This window comes from Hylobates moloch, unplaced genomic scaffold, assembly GCF_009828535.3.
Source record: "Hylobates moloch isolate HMO894 unplaced genomic scaffold, HMol_V3 SCAFFOLD_5, whole genome shotgun sequence".
Lineage (NCBI taxonomy): Eukaryota > Metazoa > Chordata > Mammalia > Primates > Hylobatidae > Hylobates > Hylobates moloch.
In genome coordinates this window covers 72,717,915-72,723,923 of record NW_026652280.1, presented here as the reverse complement: position 1 = coordinate 72,723,923, position 6,009 = coordinate 72,717,915, and positions in this window count along the sequence as shown.

Sequence of the window (6,009 nt, the reverse complement as noted above, 5' to 3'; positions counted from 1 at the left end):
TATCCAGGTAAATGATCAGATTCCAAACCCAATTGATTTCTTTCTCGTTCTTGATTTCTGCTAAATTATAAAGTCCTAATTCAAACTACAAATAATCAGAAATAGCATCAAGTACTCTGTGGTTGTGTCAGATTGCCATAGACATTCCAATAAAACTTGGACCCAGAAATCTCAGATTTCTCACCGGAAGGCAATTTGTTTTTCAGATGATAACTCCATGACCATCTCATCCTCAAAGGCTCTACTTTTCAAATATGAAGATAGAAACTCCTGTATGTGGTTTTTAAATATACTGAGAGTGCAGAATTATTTGTTGCTAAGGCGTGAGAAAAAATCATCTTGCTATGCGCAGTCAAGACATGGAAAGGATCCTTTTCGCTTCAGTTCAGCTTTCTTAAGAAATTGTGGCATCTAAACCTCACCAATAAATATGACTGTTTAGCTGTGAAATGCTGTTTGAGGTCCTATATAAATCTCTGAGATGGGTCATTCAAATCACAGCAGTGTCTTTACTGGCCTTATCAGGGTCTTCAAACAATACGTCTCATCTCCCATTTCAAAAACACGTTTAAGCACATTTCCCCTGAGCAGCCGAAGCGCTTCACGGAAGAAAGGTCAGGTCAGGTACTTACTGCCCCTTTTCTCTCACGGCAGGCTGAGCAGTCATTCACTGAGTGGCTGCGGTTTGATCATAGTTGCTATTTTTATGATTCCCTCCCACATTGAGTCAAGAGCAGAAGGCATCGTGTCCTGTCAGCTCCTCTCTGTAGATAGGGTGGTGAGCTGACTGGCATTCTGATGGGACCTCATATTCATCTTCCAACACCCTCCCTGCCCTGCACATCACATGCCACTAATACAGGGGCAAAAGCGAGTTGTGGCACACTGCTCATTGGGGAATAAGATAATAGGAACACCCCGAATCACAGTAAATATTCAGGGAAGATGTTTGGGGGCAGGAAGGCCTTTGATGCCTCTCAAACTATCCCACATAAACTCAGCCTCCATGACCCATGAAGCTGATCCTCTGCAACTTCCAAATAGAGATGCTGAGAGCTGAGTCACTCCCACCTCGACGCACCTGGCTACCCATTGTGGAGACAATGCTGGGAATCTTTTGGTTATTTAAAAAAAAAATCTTCTTATAAAATTGTTGTGGTTGAAAAGGATAGATAAAATACAAACTGTATGGATGAAAACTAAGTAACTTTTTTTTTTTTTGAGATGGAGTCTCACTCTGTTGCCCAGGCTGAAGTGCAGTGATGTGAATCTCGGCTCACTGCAAGCTCCACCTCCCAGGTTCACGCCATTCTCCTGCCTCAGCCTCCTGAATAGCTGGGACTACAGGCGCCCGCCACCACGCCCGGCTAATTTTTTGTATTTTTAGTAGAGATGGGGTTTCACTGTGTTAACCAGGATGGTCTTGATCTCCTGACCTCATGATCCGCCCACCTCAGCCTCCCAAAGTGCTGGGATTACAGGTGTGAGCCACTGCGCCCAGCCAAAACTAAATGACAATTTTATAAAAACAGCATAAACACATACACACAAGCATATGTTTGTTTCTTTAAAAAAGACTAAGAAAAGAATAACAAAATGTTAACGATAGCTGTCTCTGCAGAGAATTTTTAAAAATTTTCTCCTTTATATCTTTTTATAAGTTCCAAAGTATCTGCAGTAAACTTGTATATCTTTGTCTAAGGTATAAGAAAAGAAATAAGAGACAAGTACACCGAAATGAAAACTAATAAGCCACAATGGGAAACACACCCGGGAGTGTGGGAGTCACTGGTGTGCAGTCAGGTAAAGCTGCCTGGTTGTGCCTAATTACATGCTCATTATTCCATATAAAGTCTTTAAGAGATTATGTCTTTGTTTTTTTTTTTTTTTTTTTTTTTTTTTTTTGAGACAGGACCTCACTCTGTCACCCAGGCCCAGAGGTGCAATCAAAGCTAACTGCAAACTCCTGGGCTCAGGTGATCCTCCCACCTCAGCCTCCCAAGTAGCTGGGACCACAGACACGTGCCACCATGCCTGGCTAAAAAAAAAAAAAAAAAAAAATTGTAGAGAGGGGGTCTCACTATGTTCCCCAGGATGGTCTTGAACTCCTAGCATCAAGTGATCCTCCCACCTCAGCTTCCCAAAGTGCTGACATTACAGGCATGAGCCAGTGTTCTCAGCACCCATTAATTAGTAGCAACAATTTAAGACATTTTATTTCCTTTCCCCAGAATAAATCATGATGATACTCTTTCCTAGATCATTAGAACTAAACTCTTCAGCATGCATATTAATTATATCTGCAGCTGAAAACAGGAGCAATTGTGAATTCATGGGAAAGCAATAGGAGTTGAGGTTGATTGGTGATGCCTGCACATGCTTTAAATGCAGGCGTGGACATCAGTATTCTTAGGAATTTCCAAACAAGCCCCTGGTAGTAATTGCTGTGCACAGGGAAAGGGAATTCTGAATGCCAGTAGGGGATAGAAAGCAACACACACCACACAGCCTTCATCTGAAGGTAGTGCTGTGGTTTGAATGTGTCCTCTCCAAAATTTAGGTGTTGCCAATGTGAGAGTATTGAGTGTCAGGGCCTTTAAGAGGTGATTAGGTATGAGGGTCCCTTCCCTCATGAAGGGGTTTAATCTCTCATAATACAAGAAGCTTCACACAGTGTTTGGCTGCCTTGCCCTGCCACCTTCCACTGTGTGAGGATACGGCAAGAAGGCCCTCACTAGATCAAATGCCGGCTTCTTGATTTTGGACTTACCATCCTCAAGAGTGGTGAGGAACAAATTTTTGTTCTTTGTAAATAATCCGGTCTCAGGTATTCTGTGATAGCATCATAAAGGGACTAAGGTAGAATCCATAGAAATTGTCTACGGTATTTGAATCAAGGTCTGGAACTGTATGTCCAGAATTCCATCTTTTTTATCTTCCCAAAGATTTAATTACAATAATAACGGTTAAAAGTTACTATGTTCTGTGCACAATGGTAAACATCTTACTAACTACAGGAAGGGCCATATCCAAAGAAGTGATAAAAAGAAAAGCAGAAAAACAAAAGCCCACACAAGGGTTAATCTCCAAATATAGCCTTCTTTCTTTGGTAGAATAGGATCAAACCCATTAAAAGTTTACAAAATACAGTTCTTTGTCAATCATGCAATTAGACAAATATCTTGGTAAATGTGTTAATTCAGAAATGAGTAATGAATAAAGCTTGTCCACTGTCAGGCAGGGGACTTTCTGGCTGTGATATTTGCCCCAGTTTTTATGTCCTAAATGTTGTAAAAGTAGGCACAATCAGCCTTTTATTTTTCATGAACGTATTATCTGAGGCAGTTCTGAAATCTCCCCCAATTACAAGGTTGTTTTCAAAAGGCCATCACTCCAGTTGTGTGTTTCAGGTTAGGAAAAAATACTCTCAACCAACAACCTATCAGGCATAGTAGAATGTGACCCCAAAAGACTTATAGGGTGGCGTTCATTTACTTTTGGAATTGATCATGGGATTGATCAGTTTTACACACTCAAAACAACCTAATCTGACAGCACACAAAAGTGGATCTGTTTATTGGTAGAAGGCTGACATTAAATTAAGCCCATAAAACTGGAATATAAAACCTGTGACTGAGAGACATTAGGTATTTCCTGGAACAGATGGGATATACTTTTGTAGGGTAACATGTGCATCTTTTGAGCCTGGAGACTTCTTCCTACGTTGTAAAAGACCAGCATCCAATGGTTTCCTTTACAGTATAAACAGACACGACAGCCCATCACTATGGCAACAAACACTGAAATTATAGCATGTGCTCAAAAAGGAGCTCTGGTCACAAGATTTATTGTTTAAATATAGAAATAAACAGAATAATGATGGAGCTATGGCTTTATTTTTCATTTTTTGTTTGATTTTAGTTTTGTGGCTTTAATTATTGAGAAAACTTTAGTAGAATTAATCTTTATAAATTAGGCAGATTATCTTCTCATTACTTGATTGTTACGGCAAGAGCAAAGTGGAGATCTTGCACTACTCCGTGAAATAAATTTTATGGAACACTTAGTAGTCACTTCCTTACAGAAGAAAATACGTTCAACCAGTATGACCAAAAATAGCAGCTATAGCCAGCAATGGCATTATTTGAGGCTCTCAAGGCCAGCAATAAGTAAAAGGAGCTTTCCATTCTGGTCTGGAATATGAGGATATGATCGCTTCTTCTAAACATCTGGCTGTTGTGCAGGTGTGGAGCTAATCTAAGCATGCCTCTCCTTCTGTTCAATGCGCCAGAGATCACAAATTTCTGAGCTTTTATGGATGGAAGCAGGAACTGCTGTCTGCAGTGACAGAGATACATCAAATGTGGCTTCAGGATCAACCAGGAAAAGCTCTCGGTTCTCCTGGAAGATTATACTATACTGACTGGGGACTGTGCACTAAATTATAAGGTAACAAACTTTGGTTCAGTTATTTTATTTGCCATTGAGTCACCAAGTTTAAATCTTTGAATTCTGAAGGATAATTTCTGAAATGTGATTAGGCACAACTCTGTAATGACTAAATGCTATCCCAGCTGCTGACTGACTTTCAGGTTTTCTATGAATAAAGGTTTAGCAAAGATCTTGAGAAGCAATGGAGTGTAAATGTTGGCTTCCTGGGGAACCATGGCAAGGCCACAGGCAGCAGATGGAGAAATCAGCACCAACATGAGCTCTAAGCTTCCCTTTGGCAATGTGGCCAGCCCTCATCCATGGTTCATTCTGGGCAGGTGTTCCACTGGTGGGCAACTGAACATTCACACTGGCACAACTGGAACAGTACTCAACTTTGAGAGAGAGAACAACATCAGAGGCAGGAAAGAAGAAAGGCTAGGGGAACCAGCCAGAAAAAAGAATGAAAAACAAGATGGAGAAGAATAAAGACCAAGATAGACTTCTTATTGCCTGAGATTCATCCTGAGGAGGTGAAGAAAACCCATTTATGAGTCCAGTCATCAAAATGATGTTTGTAAAAAGTCTCTGACTTTACACTGAAGATAAAAAATTAATAAGTGCAATAATACTGCAAAGCTACTGTGTCCTAGGCACTGTAGAATTTCACATGCAATTTCTTATTCAATCTTCAAGTCAATATTATGCCCCTGGTTACAAATAAGGAAGTGAGGCTTGGCTTAAGGGACATGCCATAAATCATAGTTAATATGAGGCAGGGCTTAGATTCAGATCCAGGTCTGTCTTTAATTCTACACTGCATTGCCAGTCGGGGCGTGGAGTCAGTCTACCAATGTTCAGGCCTGTATTCAGAAAGAAAATATCTGATAGAAGTACTTACATTGGATTTTCAGAAACAAAGGAACTGGTTGAGAATAATCAAGGATTTCCTACTATTAAATTGCGAACTGCCTTACTACACCACTAACCCACCCTTCGTTGCTCTGCAGAAGGTAGGTGGGATGACAGGGCCAGTGCCCCCACAGAGCCTGGTCAAGCCCTTGGCCTGAGACCTGCTGTGCCTTCTGTTACGCAGGTCCCTGCTGGACACTGCCTCTGTCCCGTCCACTTCTGTGTTCCTTCTGGTGTGAATCCTTCAATCCGCACCTCCAGGTACTTCGTACTCTGCCCTCTGTGCACTAGTTCTCTTTCCTCAGCTGGCTTTACTCATGTGTTGTCTTCACTGAATCTCACTCGCATTCATGACCTTGGTTTCCATGTTCCTCTCTCCATCTGCCTTCTCCCAGGCTGCGATCTGCTCCAAGGAGCCTTGGGCCTCTAGGGAACCATACTCCTCGCATCTCTAGTCCTGCTGGTGTACTTCTCCAGCCACAGGAGTCTTGCCCTCTCTGCCCCATCTACCTACGCCGGCCAGGCTGGCCAGGCCCCTCATCACTGTAGCTGTGAGGGCTGGCCACAGGACTTACCGCTCCAGGGCTCCCAGTGCAGAGGAAAGTCATCTACTTCCTGCTCTTATTTTACTTTTAAAAAATATAATAAATATGAAACAGTAGAACA